General features: G+C 39.4%; 4 non-coding genes across 4 annotated transcripts; 1 reads left to right on the top strand and 3 right to left on the bottom strand.

Annotated features, from left to right (window-relative positions):
* Positions 1 to 1,621: 1,621 nt before the first annotated feature.
* On the top strand, positions 1,622 to 1,695 carry trnan-guu (transfer RNA asparagine (anticodon GUU)). The gene has a single exon. It is a non-coding gene; the product is annotated as a tRNA-Asn (tRNA).
* Positions 1,696 to 1,890: 195 nt separating this feature from the next.
* On the bottom strand, positions 1,891 to 1,963 carry trnak-cuu (transfer RNA lysine (anticodon CUU)). Its single transcript has one exon. It is a non-coding gene; the product is annotated as a tRNA-Lys (tRNA).
* Positions 1,964 to 4,433: 2,470 nt separating this feature from the next.
* On the bottom strand, positions 4,434 to 4,506 carry trnak-cuu (transfer RNA lysine (anticodon CUU)). Its single transcript has one exon. It is a non-coding gene; the product is annotated as a tRNA-Lys (tRNA).
* Positions 4,507 to 8,977: 4,471 nt separating this feature from the next.
* trnan-guu (transfer RNA asparagine (anticodon GUU)) lies at positions 8,978 to 9,051 on the bottom strand. The gene has a single exon. It is a non-coding gene; the product is annotated as a tRNA-Asn (tRNA).
* Between the last annotated feature and the right edge of the window lie 1,268 nt (positions 9,052 to 10,319).

The following is a 10,319-nucleotide window of genomic DNA, read 5'->3' on the forward strand; positions in this document are numbered from 1 at the left end:
AACTGGTTGGACCACCTCAAAAATGTGTCACGGGTGGACATGAGTTCCCTTTTTCATGCATAAAAGCTCATAGTGATGAATGCATAAGGTAATGCTTAGTAGAATGAAAACATCACAGTTGTCTAGCAAACTGATACAGTTGTACCATACACGAAAGATTGAACTGTAAGTCTGTGTTAAACATCTTGAGTGTGCATATAGGATCAACGATTACAGCTAAAAATGTACAAGAAAACATAGGTGAAATAAGTGCAGAGCAAACTTCATGACAAATCAGCACATCTTATGTGCCCAAATTAAGGATCCATATTTGGCATTTTTGATGCTAACAGTCCCTCTGTAAAAGCCATATTCTTCTGTCTTCAGAAATGCATCCTAATGTGGAGGACACTCATCCTGCTTTTTGGACTTAAGAAGTCTTCCCTGACTTGTGCACTAAACCTGAACACTAAACCTAAATGTAAATTTACCCATTTCTAACCTGTAGATTTTTGCAGGATGTAGTCAGCTGATTAATCATGTCCATTACTAATGCTGTATGACAAATATTTATGTGCATTATACTACTATCTATATGGTATCTGTTTGACTCTCTTTTAAGTCCCAGGGGAACTCTTCTTTTTTAGGGTGAACAAGATCATCTGATTCCCTCCACCTCCAATTACCTTTTGGAGAGTGACTTAGTTGTTGTCGCTGGCCGAATGATTGGTCATTCATTTTTACACAATGGGCCATGCCTGGGTGGATTGAGCCCGGCAATCCTGCATGTGCTTTGTGGTGGATTCCCAGAAGAAACCACAATAGACATTAAGGATTGTGCTGACCTTGACATCCGTGAGACTATCAAATTGGTATGATCCATTTTTTAAGTAGATCTTATTGATAATATGCAGTGCTAGGATAATAAAAAATTATTACTGTATGTTTGGGGGTAAAATTGATCATCCTTTGAATAAATATGGTTTTAGCAGGTTACTGATTGAGAGGCCTGGCTTGTGATCACAAGTAAAATGAAACTAAAATGTTATTTTCAATTCATTTTAAGACCAGTCAGTGGTGTTAAGTGTATGATTGATAAGAGGTCTAATCCAAAGTATCTGCATCAAATTTGAATATGTATGTATGTATGAAAGAGTAAGTCTTGAGACATCAAGAATTAATTCAAATGTAGATTATTAGCTGGATGGTACCACAGAATTATCATCTGAAGAAAAGATGATGATCACTGAGCTGGCTCCGCCCTGGGATTTGCCTCCAGTCACATCACAGAACAGAAGATGGCTGCTTGAGAAACTGCTGCTCCATGCTGTGAGTATTCTAGACCTAACAGGTCCAGTATGGTCATGTCAACCTGACTAATCAGAGTTGAAGTTTGGATGTAGAACTAGATTTTGGAAAAGGATTAAGCATCTGTTTGTCGGTATCAAGAACTCTTGATTCATTAATACGTGTTTTGGTTCTTAACTGTTGCATGTTTCAATTGTGCTCCCAAGGGAACTGCAACAACTATAAATTTAGGTAAAATGCTTTTAAATATTTAAACATTTGTTTTTATTCTATGAATTGCAAATGATTGTATTGTAACATTTTTTATATTTACATAGGAATGCAGTGTCATGTGGTCTCTGTGGCGCAATCGGTTAGCGCGTTCGGCTGTTAACCGAAAGGTTGGTGGTTCGAGCCCACCCAGGGACGACGGTTTTTTCTATTTTTTTATTTATTTAAGAGAACTGAGTACAAATTAAAAGTGCATCAAGCATATTTGCCCTTCATAACATAGTTTTAAAAAAGAAAAGAAAAAGCTATACTTGCTGCTGACTTGGTGAAGAGTTGTTTGGTGGGATGAAGCTAAAACCGTTTGCATGTAACCACAAAAGTAGAAAACGTAAGCGCCCAACGTGGGGCTCGAACCCACGACCCTGAGATTAAGAGTCTCATGCTCTACCGACTGAGCTAGCCGGGCACATGTTAGCATGGGAGGGGGCAGGTTTTTAATGCATAATTGAGGCTATAATAATAATACTACTAGTGTCTTGTTGTCCCTGGTATTGTTAATTGACTGTAAACTGTGTGACCAATATGAGTGGTTTAGTTTAACATCTTGTTGAGAACTACTGGTTTAAAAGTGTGCTACAAAAGTAGAAAGTATAAATTTAAAGTGACAAACCCCACTGGACATGGAGGGAACGAAAAATGACTTAATTAGAAATAAATGACTACATTAATGCATAAAAAATACAGAAATAAATAAGTAAAATAATAAATAATTAAATAAATGCATAATTAAAAGAAAAAATACATAATTTTATGCTAAAATAAATATTTAAAAAAAAAATTAAATGCATAAATATATAATTAAATGCATTTTTAAATTGTTATATGTCTACATTTCTACAAAGGTAATTTTCTTTTATTTATTTCTGCATTTCTACAATTATTTATTTCTGTATTTCTGTATCTGTATGCTAATGAGGTGGGTGGCTCTAATCCCACCCTAATGCAGGATTGGCTGCAGAAGTTTGATCAATTAAGTTCTATTGCTTTCCCCTTGCTGACAGAGCTCCCTGGTGCACAGGACTGGTGCTGTTGGCTTTTTTCAAAGCCAAAGCTGAACTTGTTGGCATTTCTGTTTCTGTTTTGTTCCACTCGTCTATGAATGGTAGTTCATAGTTCACAGATTTTTTGCGAGTAGTTGCAAATGATTTAAGATCATTAGCAAACGACTTAGACAGCCATGCACTCAATGACTATCACGAGTTTCATCTGGAAGGATTAATGGATGACTTGACTCAGCTCAATGCATATATTGATGTGGAAGTTGATCCAGAAGTCTTAGACGGTCTTCATGAAGCAACCCACCAACGTTAAATCCTCTCAGAGATGCATGTAGGAACCGCAGGATGTCCACCGTACTTTTTACCCCCAATATAATTGAAGCTACACCTTAAAATCTTATAGCTGAGCTCATGACAGAACAACAGACTTACTTTGATAAATGTGTTTTGCTTATACTGTAAGAAAGGTGACATTGCTCTTGTTAACTTTTTTTTTTTTTTGATGTTCAGAGTTCCTGATCTATTAACATCATTGGAGAACAATGATTTGGATGAAACTGTGACCCAAATTCTGCAGCAGCATCCCAATTGTGGATACAAAATGATGGTTGGGCACCTGAATGCACAAGGCATCCACATACAAAGTAAGTGATCCTTCAGTTTTGGACATGTTTCAAACATTAGTGGGGATTTTGGGTGAGACTGAGCCTGAGCCTTCATTCTCCCAGCTGGTGCACGATCACCTGTCTTTGCTTTTAAAAGAGTTCGAGCGCTACTTCCCAACCACAAAGGACCCACGAACTGCCAAGGAATGGATCTGCAACCCATTTGTCAACAAACCAGGTGAATCCAGCAGGTCTGTGCAAGAAGAAGATCAACTGCTGGAGATCGCAAATGACGGCGGCCTTAAAAGTATGTTCGAGACAACAACTCTGTCGGTGTTCTGGATTAAAGTCATGACAGAATACCCTGAGATCGCCACCACAGCACTGAAAACTGAGACTTTGATGTTATACTCATGTTATGTTGGTGGCGCAATGTTACGAGGAAGCTGCTAATAAAGTTGCATACAAGTACACAATGAATTCACATTTATTATTATATTTACAATATAAACAATCTACGCATTCCCCCCCGGCCGCAGTAAAATTGTCCAGCGTTGACCGGTCCGCAGTGATAAAAAAGCTTGGGGACCACTGCTCCATACCACCTGTCACTATAAGAAACGTAAGACGTGTCTGCGGCGCTCTAGTCTGTATAAATTCAGGTCCATCTCTCAAAAGCCAATCACATGACAGAGTCCATCTTTCAAAAGCCAATCACATGACAGAGTCCATCTTTCCGTGGCCAACCAAATGGCCAAATCCATCTTTCTACTACCAATCATGCAAGGCTGTCCATTTTTACCCTTAGCGGTGGTCCTAGACGCGTTCGGCTATTAACCGAAAAGTTGTTGGTTCGAGCCCACCCAGGGACGAAAACCTTCCCTTTTCACTGCAGTGTAGCTTAGTGTGAAGGTGATATCCCATGTTACTGTCAGTTGTTATTTCAAAGAATTACCGCCAACATGCTTAAAGAGGAAAGATTCAAACTATACTGTATATGGTTTGACACTGCTGTAGCTAGTTCCACCAGGCTTCCTCATTCCTGTGCCCTCGCCCCCGCCATCCTGTTTAAGCCAGTGTCCTTTGCAGTTATTTTGTTTTCGGTTGTTTTAAAAAAGAAAAGAGAAAGCTATACTTGGTATCCCTCCTCTCGAGAAGAAAGCGATTATTATTATCCTACAAGAAACACATAAAATGTTGACTTGGTGAAGAGTTGTTTGGTGGGATGAAGCTAAAACCGTTTGCATGTAACCACAAAAGTAGAAAACGTAAGCGCCCAACGTGGGGCTCGAACCCACGACCCTGAGATTAAGAGTCTCATGCTCTACCGACTGAGCTAGCCGGGCACATGTTAGCATGGGAGGGGGCAGGTTTTTAATGCATAATTGAGGCTATAATAATAATACTACTAGTGTCTTGTTGTCCCTGGTATTGTTAATTGACTGTAAACTGTGTGACCAATATGAGTGGTTTAGTTTAACATCTTGTTGAGAACTACTGGTTTAAAAGTGTGCTACAAAAGTAGAAAGTATAAATTTAAAGTGACACACCCCACTGGACATGGAGGGAACGAAAAATGACTTAATTAGAAATAAATGACTACATTAATGCATAAAAAATACAGAAATAAATAAGTAAAATAATAAATAATTAAATAAATGCATAATTAAAAGAAAAAATACATAATTTTATGCTAAAATAAATATTTAAAAAAAAAATTAAATGCATAAATATATAATTAAATGCATTTTTAAATTGTTATATGTCTACATTTCTACAAAGGTAATTTTCTTTTATTTATTTCTGCATTTCTACAATTATTTATTTCTGTATTTCTGTATCTGTATGCTAATGAGGTGGGTGGCTCTAATCCCACCCTAATGCAGGATTGGCTGCAGAAGTTTGATCAATTAAGTTCTATTGCTTTCCCCTTGCTGACAGAGCTCCCTGGTGCACAGGACTGGTGCTGTTGGCTTTTTTCAAAGCCAAAGCTGAACTTGTTGGCATTTCTGTTTCTGTTTTGTTCCACTCGTCTATGAATGGTAGTTCATAGTTCACAGATTTTTTGCGAGTAGTTGCAAATGATTTAAGATCATTAGCAAACGACTTAGACAGCCATGCACTCAATGACTATCACGAGTTTCATCTGGAAGGATTAATGGATGACTTGACTCAGCTCAATGCATATATTGATGTGGAAGTTGATCCAGAAGTCTTAGACGGTCTTCATGAAGCAACCCACCAACGTTAAATCCTCTCAGAGATGCATGTAGGAACCGCAGGATGTCCACCGTACTTTTTACCCCCAATATAATTGAAGCTACACCTTAAAATCTTATAGCTGAGCTCATGACAGAACAACAGACTTACTTTGATAAATGTGTTTTGCTTATACTGTAAGAAAGGTGACATTGCTCTTGTTAACTTTTTTTTTTTTTTGATGTTCAGAGTTCCTGATCTATTAACATCATTGGAGAACAATGATTTGGATGAAACTGTGACCCAAATTCTGCAGCAGCATCCCAATTGTGGATACAAAATGATGGTTGGGCACCTGAATGCACAAGGCATCCGCATCTGAAAAACATTAAACATCTCAAGCATTGCATATAAACTGAGTTTATAAATATCCATTTCACTGTAGGTTTTGCCAGTGAAAATATGTTTCAGATGTAGTAGCTTTTTAAAGTGGTATGTGCAGGTTAATTGAAAACTATTTGGACTATGGCATCTATTCTCTTTTTGGCAAAGTGTTCTTGATTTGACTTGGAATTCTATTTATTTGGTCATGTTTAAGTACTGACTTTCACTTTTAATTTGAAGTTTTTTAAATTGACTTCTGATAAGTATTTTGATGCATACCCTTCACAGAGGCGCAGGAAATACTCTGTACCAGCTCCAAACAGTTTATGGCACATTGACGGCAATCACAAACTGTTAAGGTATCTAAAAAACATTAAACATCTCAAGCATTGCATATAAGCTGAGTTTATAAATATCCACACAAATATACAGGTTAATTAAAAACTATTCAGACTATGGCATATATCCTCTTTTTGGCAAAGTGTTCTTGATTTATGATTTGGAAGTCTATTTATTCGGTAACGTTTAAGTACTGACTTTCACTTTTAATTTGAAGTTGTTTACATTGAATTCTGATAAGTATTGTAGAAATTGTGTAATCCTCTTTATACTTTCTAAAAGGGGCTTAAAAGGGCCTTGACTCTCACAGAGTGACTCCAGTATGGATGTGAACATCCTCAAATTAAAGCTTGTAGTCAACACTTCCCTTGCTTTCAAGTCATGGCTTTCATTGCAAATCCAATAGCTTGATTAAAGAAAAGCTAAATAATCGGCGACCACACCTTTTGACTGTAATGTATAATACTGTTGTAAGAAGGTATCCCACAATGGAAAAAGTACAGCATGCTGTTGGCCTCAAAGGCTATTTTAAATCAATATACTCAGAATCTTGTGTAAATCCACTTCACTGTTGAGGTGATGTAGCTGTATATTTTGGTGTATATCGCAGACTAAATCCCTGTGTTAACTGAAATTATGTGAACTGGAATTATAGTATATACATAGACTGACTGCTGACCTATAACTTTATCATAATTTTTATTTATGTTTTGAGTGTAATGGGAGTCCTGGTTGACAATCCTGTAAACAAGCTCATTGTAAAACAGAAGAAACGATCATGTGACTGTTAATAAGACAGCACCAGTTTTATGTAAAGTAAGGCACTTACAGGCTCCAGATTCAGGTTCCGTTGAAGTGGTCGAATGAAGATGGTAGCATGACTGATCTGGGTTTGTGGATCTTTCAAATGTCTCACATGGTAGCCCTCATTGGGACAGGAGATGAGGATCAGCTGGCGACTTCTTGTTGTTCCAGAAATTTTGAGCAATTCAAATCCACCCCCTTGTCTGAGTTTTGGATGGGATTCTAAAATGAATTCTCTGAACTCATCTGGATTTGTATGACTACCTGAAGAGAGGAGAGAATTCAAATGACTTTTTCTCATATTCATAGAAATTAACCAACAGCAGTGGCAGTTTAAAGTTTTTAAGACAACTCAGTATCACTGAATCATTGATTAATATGCAGTGGGCTATAAGAAGTCTGCTAACAGGTTATTCACAGAAATTAACCAATTTTAATCAGTGGAAGTCTGCTAACAGGTTAAAAAAAAGTCAGTACTCATCATATTTTGCATACCTTGAAATGTTAAGTCGTTTCTCCCCTAGCCCTGCAGCAGCTATTTGCTAACTCATTTGCCATGACAGTGTTAAAAAGATATATCAGTGTTATGTTCACAGCTTGTTCTACTGCCTTTTCTAGTTCAACTTAAAATATAAACACAAATAACTTACAGTTTTCAAGATGGCTAGCTACATCTCCGTAGCAGCTCTGCTAGCGGCCTCCCTCCGAGACAAGATGAGCTTGGTTTAGGCGCTTGTACAAGTACTACTTGCTGGGAATGGTTTGCTTCGGTGTGGTGTGAGTGTACACAACAAAGTTAAATAGGCTATAAAGGTTTAAAAAATGTAGTGGTCCAGTACACGCCTTTGAGGAGTGCGCACTCCACCGCTAATCATCCCCCGGAGACGCTCCCCTGCGGGATGCCGTATCTCTGGGGGATGCCCCTGCGAGGCAGCGGCCTGTGCTGGCCGGTCGAGGCGGGGGGGGTTCCTCCCCCCCCGCACAGGGCTGTGGGGACGGCGCGTCAACAGAGGCATTTTGGACATGTTTCAAACATTAGTGGGGATTTTGGGTGAGACTGAGCCTGAGCCTTCATTCTCCCAGCTGGTGCACGATCACCTGTCTTTGCTTTTAAAAGAGTTCGAGCGCTACTTCCCAACCACAAAGGACCCACGAACTGCCAAGGAATGGATCTGCAACCCATTTGTCAACAAACCAGGTGAATCCAGCAGGTCTGTGCAAGAAGAAGATCAACTGCTGGAGATCGCAAATGACGGCGGCCTTAAAAGTATGTTCGAGACAACAACTCTGTCGGTGTTCTGGATTAAAGTCATGACAGAATACCCTGAGATCGCCACCACAGCACTGAAAACTGAGACTTTGATGTTATACTCATGTTATGTTGGTGGCGCAATGTTACGAGGAAGCTGCTAATAAAGTTGCATACAAGTACACAATGAATTCACATTTATTATTATATTTACAATATAAACAATCTACGCATTCCCCCCCGGCCGCAGTAAAATTGTCCAGCGTTGACCGGTCCGCAGTGATAAAAAAGCTTGGGGACCACTGCTCCATACCACCTGTCACTATAAGAAACGTAAGACGTGTCTGCGGCGCTCTAGTCTGTATAAATTCAGGTCCATCTCTCAAAAGCCAATCACATGACAGAGTCCATCTTTCAAAAGCCAATCACATGACAGAGTCCATCTTTCCGTGGCCAACCAAATGGCCAAATCCATCTTTCTACTACCAATCATGCAAGGCTGTCCATTTTTACCCTTAGCGGTGGTCCTAGACGCGTTCGGCTATTAACCGAAAAGTTGTTGGTTCGAGCCCACCCAGGGACGAAAACCTTCCCTTTTCACTGCAGTGTAGCTTAGTGTGAAGGTGATATCCCATGTTACTGTCAGTTGTTATTTCAAAGAATTACCGCCAACATGCTTAAAGAGGAAAGATTCAAACTATACTGTATATGGTTTGACACTGCTGTAGCTAGTTCCACCAGGCTTCCTCATTCCTGTGCCCTCGCCCCCGCCATCCTTTTTAAGCCAGTGTCCTTTGCAGCTGCTTTTTCTATTCAGTTGTATTTAAAAAGAAGAAAATCGTCGTCCCTGGGTGGGCTCGAACCACCAACCTTTCGGTTAACAGCCGAACGCGCTAACCGATTGCGCCACAGAGACCACATGACGTTAGTACCTACAGGTTTGCATTAAGAAAAATAGCTCTGTTGACTCAACGTTGTAATAGTAATCACTTTGTTCATATGCATTTTTAAACTGATTATTTTCCGGGAATTGTCAGACATCAGGTTTATGAAGCCTGCAAATGGGAAACCCACTTAGTGTTCCCTGAGTGTCAGTCTTTTCTAAAAGGAAAGCACTGAAAGCGCACTGATTAAATCCTGAGGTTTCTAGTCACAAGCTGATTTCTGATAAAGTGGTTCAAATAGAATCTGTGGATTTTTGATTTTTCCTTATTTTATTTTATGTACAGATTTCTGCAGTTATGCAAGATGGGAATCTGTGGAGCGGAATCTGTACAGCAGAGCGGATTTTTTTTTTTTTTTTTTTTTTTTTTGCTTGGAATGTAAAATAGGATGTTCATTTAGCCAACAACAATTTTTTTTGAGCAAAAACAAGTTTCTGTGGCGCTACCTGGGTACCGTGAGGTGGGTAACTCTCACCAAATCACGTCGCACCATTTCCATTTGTCGTGGCAAAGGGGGTGATACCAACTAAATTAATTCAGACAAACCACTACATTTAATATTACAGTTATTCTGAATAGAGTAGTATTTAAACAGATAACCTTGTAGTTAGGGAACAGAGAACAGAGATCAGAGAACAGAGACTCTCCTCTTGCAGTGCAATAGATAAAGCATAAGCAGATTGTCAGAGCACTAGTCAGTCAGGTCATTGGTTGTCAACCCCGAGTCAGTCAGCGTCTTCCCCCAGCCGGCTGGGTCCCCCAAAGGGACATGGTCTACTGCCCGCACGGTCTACCCTCTCTCTCTCCCAGGCTCACTATTTTATCAGCAGCCTCCCACTAGCTATTTCACCACAGCTGGACTTTGTCAATCCTGACGTCTACCAGGGCCCCCTTCTCACTCCATTCCGGGAAGACAGGAATGTTTCCTCCCAATGATCTGGCAGAGGCCCTCACCAAGGAACAGAGGGTTCATCTCTGACCATACTTAGGATTTAACTAGAATCCTAAGTGTTAATTATATAACCACTTACATAAGCTAATACCAAATAAGGTCTATATGAGCTACATACTGTTCTATTACATATTTCTTCTGAAATCTGATTTATTTTTAACCACCACACATTTTTTTTCCAAAGTTGACAAACAATGCCATCCATCCATCCATTTTCCTCCGCTTATCCAGGACCAGGTCGCGGGGGCAGCAGTCTAAGCAAAGATGCCCAGACCTCCCTCTCTCCAG

The sequence above is a fragment of the Monopterus albus genome, unplaced genomic scaffold, assembly GCF_001952655.1.
Source record: "Monopterus albus unplaced genomic scaffold, M_albus_1.0 scaffold225.1, whole genome shotgun sequence".
NCBI classification, from domain to species: Eukaryota; Metazoa; Chordata; class Actinopteri; order Synbranchiformes; family Synbranchidae; genus Monopterus; species Monopterus albus.